Raw genomic sequence first — 20,879 nt, 5'->3', positions numbered from 1 at the left:
TTAAAGCATGAAGAAAACTAAGTATTGGATAAATTTGGAATCATTTACATATTTGCTATTTATGTTTCCCTGTTTGAATAAGCAATTGCCAGAGGTTTTTATTTAAATGTGTCTCATCTCAACACTGTTGCAATTTATACAAATAGCACTTTAGAGAAACAGAAAAAGGAATAGTGATTGAATATTCATTCATTTATTCAGCAAATATTCTTTATGTATGTATATGCAAAAAGGGAGTGTTAAATTAAATTAGACAAGGTGCTCACCCTTAAGAAGATTATAGTTATAAAACTTAAAAATTGTAATCTAACAGTTTATTATAAAATGTACTTGACTATAAAATATTTTTTGCATATAATATATTTTGGATATTTTCTTGCTGTTTTTAGTGTTCTCATACTATTTATGTAAATTATTTCAAACATTCCTCTATGGACATAAAGCAAATCTCCATTTTAATCACTGTAGGCAAAATGATTCCACAATTTAACTTTTCATCCTAATTTTCTGGGGTCTTATTGGCAAGGAAAGGTGACAAGCATTTATCATGCATTTACCATGTCATAAGCATGCTAAATTCATATACAAGCAAAAGGACAGTCTAATCTTTCAAAGAGCTTACATTGTAACATGGAAAAATACACAATAGGGAGTGAAAAAGGGGGTAAGGATGGAAGAAAATCCACTTGAGATTACTGTATTGAAGTTTAGAAAGTCAGAAGCAAAAGATAATGAAAACTGGGCCCTTCTCCAAAAAATGATGCCACAGGAAAATTATAAAATTATACTGTATTTAAGAGAAAGGCCATTTCTGCTACTTGTAAGCTGTATTATGTTAGGTAAGTTCCCTAACTTTTTGAACCTGTTTGTTCATTTGCAAAAATGAACAGTTCAAAAGCCAAATCATGATTCTATAGTTGTCTATAAACATATATTAAGTTCCTACATATACAAGACATTATATTAAGTAGTAGAAATAAAGGAAAAGCAAAAGCCAGTCTTTACTTTCAAGGATCTCACAGTTTTATAAGGGAGACAACATACAAAAATTATCTTCAAATATGCTCTATCCAAGATAAATTGAAAGTAATCAACAGAGGGAAACCAAAAAGTCACCTACTATATTCTGAATTACAGTTGTCATTGTGTAGAGAAGAAATACATTTGGAGTTGGTAGATGTGAATTTGTATGTGTACCTATCTGACATTGGGCAAACTACTTCCTATCTATAAGTCTCAATGTCTCCATATGTACAATGAGAGGTTTGAAGTGGATGATTAGTCTTCCAGATCAAAATCTATTACCTTATGATCCTAATTTGTAGATCAATGATAAAAATCAATAAAAATAATTTTATTTCATTTTCTGAATATTAATAAAGCCATTCAAAATGTTACTTCCCTTTTAAGATCCTTAATATATACACATGTCCTATGCTTGACTCAAAGACAATAGTCTTTGGTATATAAATGAATACCTTTATCCTTAGCCTTAGACTATGAGACTAGTAAACAAAATTCATTTATTTAAGAAGTATTTATCAACTTGTTTTTAATGTAATGGTTAAGAAATTAAATAAACTGTTCATAATTTTTTATTTCCTTTAGCTACTGGTAAATGACAATAGCATGACATTTAAAATGCTTAGGATAGTATATTTATCAGTCTTATTTTTATAGTGAGGATACATGCTGGGTGGGAGCCTAACAAATGATAACTGAGATTTTTTGAAGGATCTCGCCTTAATTCAATGATTAGAAAAAGTCATGGTAAATAGAGGATAGATAAATAATGATAAAGTGGTAGAAAGAATATTAGACAAGGAATCAGAAGACTTGGGCCCAATTCCTGGTTCTCTGTCACTTATTCAGCATGTGATCATGCACAAGTCATTCAACCTCCTGGAATCTTTGTAAAATAGATTGAGTATTACTTGTACTCTCACCAATCTTACTCTGCCAAGTTTCAGGCTCGCATTAATCTCACCATCTGCTGCCTTTGCTCCTATTTATATATTGTTGAATAAAGCTAAAGAATATCAAAAAAAAACTATGTTGATTGAGTCCACTACAAATGTACATTTCTGAATCTCAACTGGACCTTCTTTATGGCAAGGATATTCTTTTAAATTTATATAATTGATTTACTATCCTACTCATCAAATGGCTTTTCCAAACTTTGATGTCCCTCCTTAGATTTTCAATGGCTCCTCCTCCTTCTACATTCACAGCTGAGAAACTTGCTTCATATTTCACTGGAGTAAAGTGATATTACCTGAGAAGTCCTTTTTACCTTCTACTCAGCACTCAAATGTCTTTTGCCACTATCTCCTCCTTGACCCTTCTCTTACTAAAAGAAGTGGTTCTTTCCTTCACCAAGGCAAATTCCTCTCTATATAACTAATCTTGTAATTATGTCTTTTTCAGCAGATTGCCTCCTCTTTCATCCTCCCTTTTACTAATCTTCAATCTGTTTTTGTCTAGTAGCTGCTTTCTTTGCTTCCTGAAAACATGCTCATTTCTCTGCCATGCTTATAATCCACCCCAAACCCCCAAAACCAAAACCAAAATATTCATCACTGCTGGTTATCATAAAATATCTTCCTTTAGTCACTGAACCTTGAATAATCAATCGACAGTAAAAAAAAAATCTTATTATTCTCATATTAACTTTCTACAATCTAGCTTCTAATTTTATATATTACTAGTTGTGTGACCCTGGATAAATCATTTTGTACTATTCACTTCCGTTTCTTTCCTTTTTCTTCCTTCCTTTCTTCCCTTTCTCCCTTCCTTTTTTTCTTTCCTAGAGTTGTTCTGAAGACCAAAGGAGACATTAGTCAATAACTCTGTAAATCATAAAGTACTACATAATTACTAGCTATTATGGTTCTTATAAAATAGAATTCTGTTAAATTTTTTAAAAAATTAAAGTTTTAAAATAATTTTAAAATATTGAGGTAAGTTTTGTAGTGTCAAGAAACTGAAGATTGAGAGGATGCTCTTCAATTGGGGAATGGCTGAATAAATGGTATATGAATGTAATGGAATATTATTGTTCTATAAGAAATGATGAGTACACTGATTTCAGAAAAGACTGAAAAGACTTACATGAACTGATGCCAAGTGAAGTGAGCAGAACCAAGAGAACATTGTAAACAGTGACAAGATTATGTGATAATCAACTATGATGAACTTATGGACTTGGCTCTTTTCAATAATTAGGTGATTCAAGGCAATTCCAATAGACTTGTAATAATAGAACATGCCGTCCATAGCCAAAGAGAGAACTATGGAGACTGAATGTGGATCAAAGCATAGTATTTTCACTATTTTTGTTTTTGTTTGTTTGTTGTGTGTTTGCTGGATTTTGTGTGTATATGTGTGCAGCATGACAAATATGGAAATATATTTAGAAGAATTGCACATGTTTAACCTATATCAGATTGTTTACTGTCTTGGGAAGGACAGAGCAGGGAGGAGAGGGAGAAAAAAATAGAACACAAGGTTTTATAAAGGTGAATGTCGATAACTATTTTTGTACATATTTAGAAAAATAAAACATTACTAAAATATAGAGATGAGGGGATGTTACAGATGTATAACATATTATTTTCAGATGAGGTCAATATAATGTTAATTTTAATTGCTTCACTTTGTTAATAAGAGACTCACTGAGTTGGGATGATCTGTAACTATAATATAAAAACAAAACACTAATGTGTTGTAATTGTATTAACATACAATTTAAAAAATACTACTGGATTGTACACAGCAACAACAAAATTGTGCAGTGATCAGTTCTAATGGATGTGGCTCTTTTCAATAATGAGGTGATTCAAGTCAATTCTCATAGAAGTATAATGGAGAGAGGCATCTGCATCCAGAGAGAGAGGACTTCATGAACTAAATGTGGGCTGAAAGTATAGTGTTCTCTTCTTTTCTAAATTATAATGGTTCTCTCTGGGAGCAGGTTTCTTGGGGAGGTTTTCTGGAGGCAGCCTTAGTTTCGGTTCAGAGTAATAATCACCTCAAATGCAGCCAGAGATTAAAATACAGTCCTTTATTGTCTCTTCGAAAATAGATCAGTTAGCTTTCCTTGGTTCTGATAGCTCTTGTTGCTAGTCCTTTGCCTTTGCCTCTGCCTCTGCCAGCTTCAGCCTCTCCTCTTCCGAATCCCCAGTTCTGCCCCACTGCAGTCTCCTGCTTTCTCATTCTCCTCAACTGACTCTTCAGACTGATACTCTAAGAGCTTCTTATATATGATCTCTTAAAGGTGTGAACCCAAAGGTTGACTCCTCCTCTGAGAGAGTGGGATTGTGGGAGGTGTAAACTTGTGAATCTCATACTGAATCCTGATTTGTGAATCTCCCAAACTTGTGAACTAATGTGTGAGCTAATATGTAAACATAAGCATTGTTTCTATCAATTCCATTGAGTTAATACTTTGTAAGGATTCTACCATGAAAGTATTTTCCCCTTTTTGTTTGCTTGCTTTTTTTCTTTCTCAATTTTTGCATTTTTGATCTGATTTTTCTTGTGCAGCTTAATAAATGTGGAAATTTACATATATATATATATATGGATTGCACATGTTTAATATATATTGGATTACTTGCTGTCTAGGGGTAGGGTGGAGGGAAGGGAGGAAGAAAAAATTTGGAACACAAGATTTTGCAAGGGTGAAGTTGTAAATTATCATTGTATATACTTTGAAAATAAAAAAGCTATTATTTTATTTTTTTTATTTAATAGCCTTTTATTTACAGGATATATGCATGGGTAACTTTACAGCATTAACAATTGCCAAACCTCTTGTTCCAATTTTTCACCTCTTACCCCCCCCCACCCCCTCCCCTAGATGGCAGGATGACCAGTAGATGTTAAATATATTAAAATATAAATTAGATACACAATAAGTATACATGACCAAAACGTTATTTTGCTGTACAAAAAGAATCAGACTCTGAAATATTGTACAATTAGCTTGTGAAGGAAATCAAAAATGCAGGTGTGCATAAATATAGGGATTGGGAATTCAATGTAATGGTTTTTAGTCATCTCCCAGAGTTCTTTTTCCGGGCATAGCTGGTTCAGTTCATTACTGCTCCATTGGAAATGATTTGGTTGATCTTGTTGCTGAGGATGGCCAGGTCCATCAGAACTGGTCATCATATAGTATTGTTGTTGAAGTATATAATGATCTCCTGGTCCTAAAAGCTATTATTTTAAAAATACATATTGGTTGTTGGATTTATTTAATTAGTCATTCAGTGAATAAGTATTGATTAAGCATCTACTATCAATCAGACAGTATGATTGGTGTTGAAGAAACAAAGAAAGGCAAAAGGCAACAAGGAATGCTTGCTATGATGGAACTCACAATCAACAAGTATTTTGTAATATTTATATTTCTGACTCTATCTATAACTCCATTCAGTCTAATTAATCATTTCTACTATTTCTTTGATATATCTAGTTTGTATTTTTATGAAATATTTGAGGATAATCTCCAAAATACTATAGGACTATTATTCAAAATTTCTGTTAGCTAATGGTCCTTTATCTCTAGTTATAAGTCCAGAAGATCCTCATTATGATATTGTCAGAGAATAAATTAAAACATTTTTTTTTAAATACAGCTCATTTTATACTAATGGAAACATACTCTATCTTATAATGCCTATTGGGCACATGATATCATATAAATAATAATTTAATATCATTAAACTGTAAGCTCCTAAGGAATGTTGTTATTTTTAATTTTTTTATTTGTGTCCAAATATTGAGATTTTCTTGAGAAAGATATTGGACTGCTTTGCCATTTCCATCTCTGTCTCATTTTAGAGAGACTAATGTGGTTAAATAACTTGCCCAGAGTCACATGGCTAGCAAGTATATGACACCAGATTCCAACTCAGGAAGTAAGAGTCTTCCTAACTCCAGGCTTGGCACTCTATCCACTGAGACACCCAGCTGCTCCTCCTAGAAAGTAGAGACAATCTTTTGCCTTTCTTCATGACCTTAGTTGTTAGCACAGTTTCTGCTACAACATAGTTGTTTAATAAATGTTTATTGATTGACTGGTAGAACTAGGTTTCCCATTGCAATGTTACTCAAAAGGATAGCCAAATTATTAAATAAATTAGAATATATATTTACTTTTTTAATGGTAGACTCATTGGAATGAGTTGGTGGTCCAAAAATTTGAGCAAAACAGAAATCATGAGAAAAGAATTACTGAATTCATTGAGTTATGCTTCCATCATGCTGAGTAAAAAGAGAGCTGAATATAAATGGGAGTTCTAAAACTGAAAAGTTTTTTGAACAATCACATTGCCTTAATGACAAAGTAAAGGAATCCTTGGTCTTTATATATTTTATTCTATACTGATTTTTGTATAGGAATAAAACTATGGCAATCAATTAATAAGAACTTGTTCAATATAACAGATTAACTGTGCTTGATATTTTGGGATATAAAGACAAAAAAAAAAAAAAAAGAGCCCTTACACCCAAAGGGAGTATATTAAAGACATAAATTGATATTAGAAAACAAGTGATTATTTTCTATATTGATAAACTTTTTGTTTTTTAAAGATTACTTATTTAAAGGTTTTTGTACTGCCCACTTAAAGATATTTCCCTGATCCTCCCCTACCTCTAATGTACATTCATGTTTAAAATAAGTTTCTTTTATTAGAATAGGTAAGCAGGATTTTATCCAATGGTAATTTGTATCTCAAGGCCTTACTCAACTATGTGGAGGCAACAGATGGGTAGTAAAGAAAAATGGTCTTTAGAAGAGAAAAAAGAAAAATGTTTTTGAAGTCTCCTTATTCCTCCATTCCTGTTGTCCTTGTAAATAATCAAGGAAAGGAAGTAGTTACACCTAACCCAACAGAAAAGAAAACTCCCACCCAAAAATTTAAATTATGCCAGCCTGCAGAAGATGTTCATGCATTAAATTGCTTCTCCACCTGGAACATCAATATTTCTGCTTGAAAATACTGCTTTCTAAAATGACTGTCTCAAAACTGAACCAATCACTGCTGCTACAAGGATAGCGGCCTTCACTACAGTATTCAAAAAACACTCTCTAGTGATCTGTTATCTAAAACAGATTGTAAAGGAATCTCCCACAACAAAACTAATATTATTTCCATATGATAAGACTTCTATTTCAATGTTTCATTCTGTCTTGTTACTTCTTTCATTATGTCCTAAAATAAATCTCCTTTCAAGGCTCTCTCAGTTGTGAAACAGCATCAACAGTATCCTTGTGGCAAATTGTTATAAAATCAGACTTTTTAATATGACACTTGTATAGAGAGTAAACAGGATCCTCCCCCCAACCCAATTCGAATATGTATGCATTCCAACCTTGTCATCTGGGTGAAATGGAGCCACCAATCTGTATTGATTCTGATCTTTCATGTTCTTTGAATTTTGTCCTTCATAATGGATGTATGACCTAGAACTGCTGAACATTACCACTGAGATTTCTTTTGATGATGTAATTAACCTATCTCAGGAGCAGCTTAAAGAATTCTAGGCTCTTCAATGTTAGGGGAAAGAAAACTATAATAGAGTTTAAAACAAATTTACTCAATAAAGCAATCCCTATACCCTGCCACAGATCGTACACTCATACAAAGGCTATTCTGTGATAAATGAAAGTCTGAGAATTCTATTTGTTCTGATATGATTTTAATGACACCCACAATGAAAAATAAACAAAAAATGAATCTCTCATACTCTTTCTGATATAGTCAAATTTCCCATTAAATATTCTCAATACAGTAAAATTATTTTGCTGCATAGACCATCATTACCTATAATTGTGGTTTTTATCATTTTCCCCAACTCAGTTCAATTTGACCTTTTATTATACACCTGTTATGTACATGGCAATAAGATGTTAGACTTAGCTGGGTCCATGGGAATTATCTCATTCAACACTTTCATTTAACAGGAGAAATAGTACATGCAGATGAACCAAAATAAAAATGCTTTATAAAATAAATCATGATTCAATGCCTTTAATTACTGTTCTTCATATGTCTTTGGTCTCACTGTGTACCTTTAGTAAGTTTCCTTATTCCTTTTTGTTTGGGTCTCTATTATAAAATCAGAGAAATATTTCACTTTGAGTCTTATTCAAGTTATCATATGACTTCTGTTATATTAATGAGCTCTCCAAAGCTAAAAATATAAGTTGAAAATCTAAGATAAATAATAATGTATGCATATTCAAGTTTGATAAAAAACTTTTGTGCACAATTTATTGAGAAAATAGGGGACTTCTATTATGAGTTTCTTCCCACATATTCTACTCACCCAAATAGTTTTATATCAATGCAAACAGAATTTTCCTTTGCTCCAGTTTGGGATGAAAAAGAGCCTTTATACCTGCTAAGGCCAATTTCTCTGTTTCACTAGATCGCTTCCCAATTTTTCTTTTCCAGGAGCAATTTCCTTTCATCATTCCATTTCTCCATTTCTCTGTGTCTTTTAGTCTTTTTTCATTCTTTCTCTTGTTTTTAATTCTTTGTCACCTTATTGGAACTTTCCCTGATACTTATAAAAATACTCAGTTTTCTCCTATTCTTAAAAAAACCTAAACTCCCAAATCTCCTTCATATCAATTTGTCATTCACTGAAACTAAGAATCTATAACTTTCCTTCTTTTCACAGCTAAATTTAAAGGAAACAAAATAAAGTAAATGTACCTGCATCAATTGTCTTTATATCTCATCTCAATTTAATTTCTTGGTTTTTTGCATTCTGGCTTCTAATATATCTCTTAAATTAAATTTCTGTCTTCAAGTTAATACATTGCTTAATTGCTAAATCCAAAGGCTTTCTTTCAGTCATCTTAATCTTTGTCATCTTCTCCTCCTCCTCTTTTTATTCTAATCCACTTCTTTCTCCTCTTTCCCTCCCCTCCTTGTTCTTCTTAGAATTCTCTATACCTTTTATTAGTCTAAAACAATGGTTCTCAAACTTTTTGATCACACGACCTTTAATTTTTTTTTTTTAATTATCAAGAACTCCACTCCCAAGAGTTTTTATTTAGGCATGTTATACTATTAATATGTGCCTTGCTAGAAATTAAAAATGTCTAATACTGAAAACAATTTTGATCTTCCACAACATTCAGGAGCACCATATAGTCTCTCCTCTCTCAGCTTTCTAGACCCTTCTTTTAGTTTTCCAACCTACTTGTCTGACTTGTCCACAGTATTTTCCTTAATAATTGCTGAACACCTTCCTAATCCTAGATTGTAATCCCACTGGAAGTTGTAATCCCTCTAGACCAATGATTCCCAATTTTCCTATCTACCTATGGTACCATAATCTCTTCCAAAAATTTAGTTTTAAATCACAGACTACCTGCTAGACATCTCCACCAAGATATCCTATAGGCATCTCAAATACTGATTCTTGAATATAATTCTTTATCTCACCACCTCAAAACTCCCCAAAATTCTCTGTTTCTATTGAGGGAGCCACAATCCTTAGAGAAACCTAGGTTGTAATCTTGGAGCTATCAACAATTCATTTTTCTGAGTCAACTTATTCTCTTGATCCCTATTTCAAAGCATATTAAATTAGAGATTAATACTTAGGATTGTTTTTTTTTTATTATAGCTTTTTATTTACAAGTTATATGCATGGGTAATTTTACAGCATTGACAATTGCCAAATGTTTTGTTCCAATTTTTCCCCTCTTTCCCCCCATCCCCTCCCCCAGATGGCAGGTTGACCAATACATGTTAAATATGTTAAAGTACAAATTAAAAACAATATAAGTACACATGTCCAAACAGTTATTTTGCTGTACAAAAAGAATCGGACTTTGAAATAGTATACTATTAGCCTGTAAAGGAAATCAAAAATGCAGGCGGAAAAAATTGGGAATTTTATGTAATGGTTTATTAGTCATCTCCCCGAATTTTTTCACTGGGTGTAGCTAATCCTAATGACTATAGATGAATTAAAAAATTTAAAACCCAAAATACTGCTTTAAAAAAAAGAAAGCTGATTTTTATGACTAAGTTTTGTTTCTTCATTACCCTATTCTAATACTTAAATTTCTTTTTTTCTTCTATTATTTTTAAAATTAATCTTTTTAGTACAATATTGAATAATAATGATAATAGGGATCCTTATTTCTTCCAGGATCTTACTTGGAAAGCTTCTAGTTAATCCCTGTAACATACAATGGTTGCTATTGGTTTTAAATAAATACCTCTTATCACTTTAAGGAACCTTCATTTATTCCAATAATCTGTCTTATATTTAATAGGAATGGGTGCTGTATTTTGTCAAAAGCTTTTCAGCATTTATTGAGATAATCATATGATTTGTTGGTTTTGTTATTTATATGAACAACTGTGGTGATTATTTTCCTAATATTGAACTACCTTGGTATTCCTGGTATAAATCCCATCTGATCATACTGAATTGTCCTTAGGATGAATTGCTGTAATATCTTAGTTAATATGCTATTTAGTTTTTTGCAACAACAGTCATCAGAGAAATTGGTCTTTATTTTTCTTTCTCTGTTTCAGCCCTTCCTGGTTTAGTTATCAGCATGATATTTGTGTTATAAAAGGAATTTTGTAGGACTCTTTTGCTTCTTTTCTGAAATACTTTAAATCATATTGTTCTTTAAATATTTGGTAGAATTCACTTGTAAATCCATTTGGTTCTGGAGATTTTTTCTTAGGGAGTTCATTGATAACTTGTTCAATTTCTTATTCTAAATTGGAGTTATTTAAACATTTTATTTCTTCTTCTGTTACTCTGGGTAATTTATATTTTTGTCTATATATAGTATATATATAAATGAAATTCCATTATTGCTTTAATTTTCTCTTCATTGGTGGCGAGCTCACACTTTCATTTTTCATATTGGTCATTTGATTTTCTTCTTTTTAAAGAACAAGAAGAAAACTGCAAGAAGAAAGTGTTGCTTCTCCAAGGACATGTTTCTTCTCTGTGGTGAGTTCTGGACCTGTGCTTTTTGAAAAAGTAAGGTCCTTGGGCCATCACTTACAGCAAACTATTGCTGCATGAGGGCACTCTGGGCAAAAAATCTGTTAACCTTGTATTGGTTATACCTCTATGACAAATAGTGAAAGTATTATTCCCATTTTAAAGATGCATAAAAACTGAGGTTCCCTGAGGTAAAGTGATTTGCCAGTGGTGACAGAGACATTAAATACCTGGTATAGGATTCAAACCCATGTTTCTGGAATGCAAGTCAATCAACAAAATAATTAATCAACAAGTATTCATTAAATGACAACTATACAACAAGTTATATAATAGGGTCCCAGGAAATATAAAGATGGAAAAAATGTAATTGCAAACTATACAGCATTCTAATCACTATTCCTTCACTAAATATGCATCTAGGGTTAATAATTTTCATTATTTAAAAAAATATATAGAATCTTTGAGGCAGAAGTGACATTAAAGATAGGCTAACTCTTTCATTTTATGGATCTAAATATTACCCACTTTTGAAGTGCATGTTTATTTGACTTCTATAAAAATTCCATGAATGAGAACACCTAACATAGATGTGACTATATAAGAGCTGCTTTACTGATAGAGGATGGTTTGGCAAACAGTAAAAAGAGCTATAATATTTAAAAGAAAACAATAAATGACTATTTCGGACCAAAATAAACACATCAATAAAGACTTCCTTTACTGTTTATTATTCTTAAATTATTTTGATATGTTATTTTCCCCCTATAATTAATCCCTTTTATTAATATAACACTTTATTTTCTGCTCAAAATTCTTTCTTTGTTGCTGTTTTATGTGATTCTCACAGCAACTGTCTGGTAGTTAGAAGAGGTTTTATTTGTCCCATTTTACAGATGAGGAAATCTGTCAACCAATAAAAACATATTGAATTGAGGCCCAGGGAAATTGTGACATAAAATTACACAGTTCAGAGAACTTGAGAACAAAACCTGGATCACAAATCCTATCCAAATACCCTTAGAATTTTAGTTAATAAGGTTTAACCAAGGTTTTAAATTCTGAAAAAGAAGACAATACAAAAATCAAATACAATGATTTTCATTAATAGTTGCCTCTGCAGGATGGCTGTTCTGCCACTCCAATACACCAACCTCTTGCTTAAAATTTAGAAAAGCTTTTTAAATTTCTTGAAAATCTCTTTATCCACACTTTTCCCCACAGTATTCTGGCCCAAGAAGTCCTATTAGAAGCCATTGGTCATAAACAGTTATCAGAATGATTTAAAACTTAAAAAAAAAAAAATAGGAACTAAAATGTTTCACTTTCAGTTTAATTTCTGAAATGTCTTAAGAGTCCAAAGAAAAGCATTACCAATGAGTAGTTTCTCTTTATTTAGAATATGGTGTATATACCCATAACTCTTAATGAAAAGGAAAGCAAATAAGGAAAAGGGGGAGAGAAATAGAGGTATATTTGTTCTTTTTTTGAACAAAGTAGCAAATCTGAGCTTCTGTGGTGCTGGGAACTCTAATGAAGCCCTTCAGTCTTTTTTTATACCTCCTAAATGAAAAGTTATTTTTATTGAACTCTAAGGTATATGCACACATCAACATTAGATTTCAAAAGTTACTGTCTTTTGTGAGACTTATATGCAATAAGACATATGATAGAAATGATATCATCTTTAATGAGACCATTCATTCAATTAGAACATAATCTCCACCCTCTATAAAGTTTAGAGAAAAGCCAGCTGAAATACTGGATAGTGTGTTAAAATTAGTAAACTGATTATTATAATATTTTTATTAATGATTTCTTCTCTGTTATCTGAAGTTAATTTTTGGGAATGGATGAATAAGTTATGTAATATGATTGTGATGGAATAAGAAATTATGAGTTCAATCATTTTAGAAAAACATGAAAACACTTGCACAAAGTAATGAAGAATTAAATGAGCAGAGCCAAGATAACATTGTATACAGTAAAAACAATATTGTTTTAAGAACAACTTTGACTGAATAAGTTATTTTGTTTATTATAAATACCTAGTTTAACTATAAATGGCATATAAAGAAAGACACTGTCTGCATTCAGAGAAAGAAATAATAAATAGAAGTATATAGAAAATATATATATGTATATGTATATGTGTGTTTACATATATGTAGATATATATGTATGAATGTATATACATACACACATTCTTATTTGCATCTAATGGTAATTATATTGGGACAAGAATTCTTTCTGAAACAAAACCAACAGCCATCCACTGAAATAACAATCCAGTAAAAAGGAAATCACTATCTGCCCAAAAACTGACTGCACTGGATAGTTCTAACTCATAGAAAATATTTCTTTACAGGTAACTTAAAAGTTAATTTTTTCCTCTGGAACTAAGAATAACAAACTTAAACTCTCACACATTCAAAAGTCTTCAACTATTTTAAGGCACCTAATATATTCCTAACTGTTGATTTTTTCCTTTACCAATTACCTAAACCAATTTGGTTTACCAAGAAACCAAAAGTTTCTATTTTCTTTGATCCTAATATGCCAAGATTTTTTAAAAATTTATTTTATTTTCAATTCACAGATCACTTCTGATCCACACTGGTTGGTCTGGCACCTGAGAGTAGGAGAAGCCTTGTCCTTCATTCTTTCCCTCCTTATCTGTTTAATATTCTTTATGAAGTAAAAATATGTAAGAAGAAAGTTCCTGAGTCTGTGAAATGAAAGTTTGTGACATGGAATTTCTAGAGGCAAGAATGAGGTGAAAGTTGAGGTGAAATTATTTGAAGTCTAGTCCTTTTCCTAATGGAATTGTCCTCAAAGCTTTACTGTTTGTTAAATTCAACCTATCTTGGAGTGTCTTTACTTAATTTAGGCCAAATCTCATCCCTGGGAGGTCCTATATTTTTTGAGGTTCTCTCAAATTATTTTAGGAGGACAATTGCTTTATCCTTTTATTTTCACTGCTCTAAGTTCATTTCAAGAGAAGTTTCTTTTTGTCTATGGAGGAAATATGGAGAGCCTGGAAATCTCTGACCTCCTACTTTTTCACCTTCCCAGAATGTCCCTCCTGTCATGATACTGATTCCCCCCTGCACCATGTTATTTTCCCCCCTTGGAAGATCTATGGATTATCAACATATTTTCAAAAATATAGTTCCCTGAACTGAACATATTACTAATGTTATCTGATCAAAATGCAGAGAATAATGGTACTTGGGCTTCCCTAATTCTGACAAGTTTCTCTTATCATAGCTTAAATTTATATATTGTGTTCTGTGGATATCATATTCTTTTTTGAGTCATACTGGACATCCAGTTCACTAACATACATACATACATAACACATGTATATCAATCTGTGTGTACCTATATAGAGACATAAAATATATGTACATATAGAAATATACATGCTTGTATACACACAAAACATGCATATAATCAACTATTGTCTAGACATGCCTTTTTCTAATTGTACTTGTGAGATTGAATACAAATATAAGATTCTTCTTATCTGTATAACTTTTTATCTTGTTTGAGGATACATTTTTCTAGATTGTTAAGGAAATTTTGAATCTTCATACTTTCATCCACTGTATTAACTATCTTTTCCAGGTTTAAATGATCATGTATTAGAATCATCACATATCTTTGGATATCTTTTTCTTTCTTTTAAATATAACAAAAAAGCAGATATAGTTTTTTTTCTAGTTAATTTCAGAGTTTAAATTTTTCTGATCTAGAAAACTACTTGACATGGAATTTACTGTTTAGATGTCTAAACATTTCATTAACTTAATAGCCACTGTATATTTCAAATCTGCCACTGAATTTAAAAAAAAAATCAGAGGACAGATGGGTCTTGTGATTTATTCTTTCCTAGAATAATAACTCAGAAAAGTCAGCATGGATTGAAACTTTTTAAAGAATTCCATTAGAAAGAGAAATTGATAAAGAAGGAGCAAATGAATGCATGAAATAAAAAGGAGTGGTGATTTAAAAATTAAAAACAAAAATGAAATTAAGGTAAAAATCTAGTTCTTTACTCACATTTAATAAAATGAAATAGCTAGTGTCATATGCTTGCTGAATTGTGCTGAATTAAAGAAATCATAACTGAAGTGTGTGGTTCTCTCTCTCTTGTTTCTTTCTCTCCCTTTCTGTCTCTCTATCTGTCTCTGTCTCTTTGTTTCTGTCTCTCTCCAATGCATACAACACACACACATATATAATATGTGTACATCTATGTATATATATATATATATGCATTTAATTTTCATATATAAACTGAAAACTGAACAAAAGACAATGCTATATGCTAAGTATAAATAGGCTAAACAATATAATCAACCAATAATTTTAATTTTAAAATTATATAAAATCAAAGTTCGACAAAAGATGCAGTAAATGTGAGTGATAATGTATACATAAGTCAAGTAAAACAATGATAATCATGAAATGCATGAGCCAAATTAAAAGACAACTGAATAGAGAAAGACAAGAATATTATAGGATGAGAAAGAAGGATGGATTGTGAGCTATGTCACTAAGAAAAGTACTCATATAGGGAAGATCATGGATCCACCAAAGGAATGACTAAATTTCACATAGTAAATGTCTAGAATTTGTGTCTTACTATTTTCCTAAATCTATTAATAGTACTTTCAAAATAGTACTTAATAAAGAAATTGAATGCTAAGATGCAAGCTAACATGGGACACTGGTTGTACCATTTTCCACCCTGTTAAATAAAATAAAAATAAGACTTAATCACAAACCAGAGCAGATCAATTGTTATTAAAATTCATTGCTTCTTACATGTATTGGGTCAAATGTATAACAGTTTAATCAGCAGACAAGAATGTTTTCAGCATACTAATGTTTTCTGATAGAAAACAAATTTTAATTATCTAGAATGCAGAAATATGTCAAACATAAGTTACATTAGACTGTGCTAGTTAAACTGATTGTTTATTTAAAAATATTGAGAAGAAAAAATCATATTACATTGCTTGTACATTACTATCATTTGTCCCATCACCTATTAAAAGTGCATATGATACAAAAAAGTCAAGGGCAGTAGATGACTTCAGTAATCCAATTGATGTCTGATTTGGCAGCAGTTTTATGCCTAGAACTAGTCTTAGAGAAACTTTTTATTCATTCACTATCAATATGCTCATATCCCTATCACAACACTTACAAGAGTGGGATTGCAATGATGTGACCAATATGTTCCCTTAACTTCTGTCTCCCATCTTCAGAATTTTGCTGAGTAAAAGAATTTTCTCATTAATGCTTTCTACAACTAACTGAGCTGACAAGTCTGAGATCTCTGACTCAAAGACAATATCAGAAGTTATTCTCAAATATTGTATATATTTAAATGGATAGAAATGAAAATTCTAGTAGCAAATTCTAAACATGAGAATATAAACTAAAAATGACAGCTTCTTAAATATATTTTCCATTTCCATATGTTCTAAAATTATATTATTTTGATTAGATATTAAGTAATTTTATTTAAATAACATCTGTTCTTTGAATAAAAGCTATCATACTAAGGTTTAAAACAGTGTAAGTTCAAAAAAATCATCATTGTATAGCCTTACAAATTCAAAATCCACCAATTGATAATTTGTAATAACTCAGAGATCTGATATGCTGTTTTCATTTTTTCTAATTAGAAACAAAATATATTCTAAACAAATTAATTATATACAACAAATGTGTATAATATAATGACATATCTAACATCTTATATATGACATAATAAGCATGTAAAATATATATTATGTATAACATCTTATATATGATTAAAATATGATATATAATAAATATGCATAATACATAATGATATATATCTTATATATGACACATAATATAATGATATATAATAAATATGTATAATATATAATGATACATAACATTTATAATATATAGAATATAATTACATGTAATATATAGGGAATGAGAAGGATCATAGATTGAAAGCTGAAAAGGACTTCCTAGGACATGTTATTTAACCCATTCATTTTACAGAAGAAGAAACTGAGGCACATCAAGGGTATATGATTTATCAAAGATGACAGAATCTGTAAATTTCACTGGCAGATTTTGAAATCAGTTTTAGCCAATATTTTTCCAGGGATATTTGAACATTTTCAAGTTGTTAAACATTCAAATGGATTCACCTGATTTGCTAATCAAAATGTTTCTTTTGAAAAAAGGTCTACTCCTTGGCAATATTTCCTTTAATCACTGTTTGATTTGAAAATAGCAAACCTATGATTCTCTAAGACAAATTTGTAATTCTTTAATCCAATTAAAATCAATCTTTCCATAACTTCTCAATTAATAAAGACTTGTTAAATCATCAAATTAAAGACTTTGTCCTTCTGAGTCACTGTTTACAAGCAGAAAGGACATCACTGTTTTCTAGGCTTTAATCCTGATTTACTCTTTGTAATCAGTCACAGTCCTGAGAGTTCAATGCTGAAAGAGAGAAAACTGCCTACATGTATCCTCAAAGTTAGATACTGTAAAGAATAGCTGCAAAGAAGCTGGCACAGAGTTGGGCCTGGAATTAGGAAGATATGAGTTCAAATTCAGCCCCATACACTTATTAGTTATGTGATTCTGGGCAAGTTATTTGCCTGCCGTCTGTTCTGGTTTCCTTAACTATAAAGTGGGGACAATATTATCTACTTTCTTGGGTTGTTGTGGTAATCAAATGAGATAACATTTGTAAGATGTTAGCATAGTACCTGGCAAATAGTCTGTGCTGGATAAATGTTTATTACATCCATGCATCTCAGAAGAATAACTGCTAAAAGTTTTTTTAACTGCAGGAGACAAAACCAAGAGTGAATCCAACAATAAAATCCATGGCTTCAAATATTTATACATATATGCCCAATGTTAGGATGATAAACAAGAGAAACTAGAGATCAACAACACAAGGCAGAAAATATGATCAAGATTCTTTTTGCAGTGGCAAGAAACTGGAAACTTAGTGGGTGCCCATTAATTATAGAAATGCTGAACAAATTATAGTTTATGAATATTATAGAACATTATTTTTCTGTAAGAAATGATCAGCAGGATTATTTTGAAAGGTCTAGGGAGATTTACATGAACTGATGCTAAGTGAAATGAGCAGAACCAGGAGAACATTATGCACAGCAACAGTAAGATTATATGATGATTAGTTCTGATTTCATCAACAATGAGGTGATTCAAACCAGTTCCAATGTTGTCTTATGATGAAGAAAGCTATCTGTACTGAGAGAGGACTTGGAACTAAATGTGGACCACAATATATTTTCATGTTTTATTATTTGCTTGCATTTTGTTTTCTTTCTCTTTTTTTCTTTTTGATCTGATTTTTCTTGTGCAGCATGATATTTGTGTAAATATGCATAGAGGAATTGCAATGATTAACATATATTGGATCACTTGCGGATTGGGGGAGAGGGTGGAGGGAAGGGAAAGGAAAAAATCAGAATATGGGGTTTTGTAGGCGTGAATATCAAAAATTATCCATGTATATATTTTGAAAATAAAAAAGATATAATTTAAAAAAGACTTTATGTGATTAAGCCAACCAACAAAACAATAAATTAAGCTCTTACTTGTTGAATTTACTGATTTCTGAGGTGTAAATACCTAGACAATTAATTTCTTGATGAAACCCATGACTAAACTGTGGCTTTGGATACACCTTAAAAATGTAGAAGTAAAGGAATAGAATGGGAAGGTAAGTAATAGGCAGGGAGGGAAAATAACAAAGGAATGAAAACAGTGAAAGGAACATGATATGGGGGAATATTACTACCTCTGAACTGAAAAATGAAATAATTTCGGAAACTGAAAAAATACAATGTTTTCTTCTTTATTGTATTTATTTCCTTTTTTGTCTTTAGAACTTTATTTTTGAGCATCTCTTATTCTCTGTATAGCATTTGTATCCTACCTGTTTTCCCTCTAAATTCCTTGAACTATGCTTTCATCGAAATCTGGAGTGCATGAGAGACTATTCCTAGATTTCTCTTTTTCTGTCATAGTCTTTAGAATGGTTATTTCTTCCTTCCAAGGTTTCCTTCATTTCCAACTCAAAAATCAATACTTATTTCCCTATTAGTGAAAATCTGATCCATTATGGAACTCCCTCTTGTTGGTTCTTCTAACATTCAAATAGGGAAATTTAACAGTAAGACAACTCAAAAAGTATTAGCTGTTCTGCTTAAGTATAGAGATCTCCAACAGATTTCTAATGCCAGGCTCACATTATATTTTCCCAAAAAAAATTTACCCATGGGCTCCTTGGTCAATGCGCCTTAGGTTATGAATTTTTATTCTAGGGAAACCACTATCCTAAAAATATTAGTTTAATTTATAATTAATTTGTAACATAGGTAGAAACTTCTGAGATCTCATGGTTTTGCCCCAAAGAAAGTTATTAAATATACTTGAAAAGTTTCAGATGAAAGCATAAAAGTCTCCAGATTAACTGGGCATTTGAGCCATAAAACAAAATTCCCATCTTGTTTCAGTTTGCAGGGGAGTTGCAAGTTTAGAGAACTAAGAGAATCTGTGTTTCCACTAAAAAAAAAGTGAGGTGGAATAGGAAAAAGAGAGAAATCAATGAGGGAGAATTTAAAAGTTTGATTTCAAAATCAGTAAGAATATGTCCATCTAAGGCTCCAGGACCAATATGTGCCTGATCTGATCACCACAGAGGTTCCCATGAATTCCTTCTAAAGGATGAATTGAAAAAATAGCCCAGATTGTACTTATCAATGGGACAAGTGGCCATCAACCAAAAATCCTTCTTCCAGGGTGTCGGGGAGATATGGTATGGGAAGTCAAGCTGGATGTCAACCAGAAGTCCTTCCTCAAGGAAAAAAAAAAAAAAAAAAAAAAAAAAAAAAAAACTAAAGAAATGTGGTCTAGTGACTGATGATATGGTGACAGCTGACGTAAACAAGATTTGCTTTGAAGATAAAGAGTCCCAACAACCCAGGGTCAGATATCAGTGTTGCCCACAAAAGGAGGAGAAAATGCAATGATTAAGACATTTAGAGTAAAGTAATTAAGATCAGTGAAGAATCCCAATGTATTTGAAATGGATGCACTGCACACTACTCATCAGGCTAGTTCTACACAGTAGGGCTCAATTGCCCCTGTCTCAGGCCTAGAATTCTCAGTATATATCTGGATACATGGTTATAAACACAACCTGTTTCAAATGTAAAAACAAGAGTGTTTATATGATGCTCAACATCTCTAAAAAAAGGGACAAATTCTGTCATATATCCAAATTTGTTTTATATATGATACCAATCCTCCAGAAATGTGGAACACTCTAGACAGTTAAATTGAATTTTTTTATGTTAGATGCCAGAGGAAGAGTCATTAAATTCATTTTGCTAAAGTATTTTTTTTTAAAAAATAAGCTAGTCTTGCTCTGGTAGAACAAATGGAATTTCTAAGCCTGCCACATGAAAATGTTAAGTTTGTTCTATTTACATATCTGCTGCATAGGACAGAAAGGCTGCCTAATTAAATGAATGTTCATGGAAAGAAGACAATTCCTCAAAGAATAAATCATGTGCCCAATGACAAAATATGTTTTTCTAACATAAACTTGTCACTTTGAAATGAAATCTACTGTGTACCAGAGTTCAACCAAAGCTACATAAATAGTGTCAAGGCAGACATCGTGTGTGTTTTATTTAAAAGCAGCATTGGCAAGTTCTATCTTGGATAAAAAAGGGTAGTTTTTAATTTTTATTTATTAGATTAGATTTATTAGATTTCCGTGTGTGTGTGTGTGTGTGTGTGTGTGTGTGTCTACC

The 20,879-nt window shown here is 31.4% G+C and overlaps 1 protein-coding gene and 1 long non-coding RNA gene across 3 annotated transcripts in view; one reads left to right on the top strand and one right to left on the bottom strand.

Moving 5' to 3' along the window:
• Window positions 1-13,786, top strand: part of LOC116423366 — a 150,024-nt gene extending 136,238 nt beyond the window's left edge. Inside the window, exons 3-4 of the long non-coding RNA XR_004233955.1 lie at window positions 10,950-11,010; window positions 13,604-13,786. This is a non-coding gene — a long non-coding RNA (uncharacterized LOC116423366). The remainder of the gene's footprint in view (window positions 1-10,949; window positions 11,011-13,603) is intronic.
• CHRM3 (cholinergic receptor muscarinic 3) overlaps window positions 1-20,879 on the bottom strand; it is a 616,899-nt gene that overhangs the window by 176,867 nt on the left and 419,153 nt on the right. The window lies entirely within an intron of this gene.

The sequence above is a fragment of the Sarcophilus harrisii genome, chromosome 4, assembly GCF_902635505.1.
Source record: "Sarcophilus harrisii chromosome 4, mSarHar1.11, whole genome shotgun sequence".
Lineage (NCBI taxonomy): Eukaryota > Metazoa > Chordata > Mammalia > Dasyuromorphia > Dasyuridae > Sarcophilus > Sarcophilus harrisii.
The sequence above is the reverse complement of the archived record's forward strand: the minus strand, read 5'-3'. Positions and strand labels throughout refer to the sequence as shown.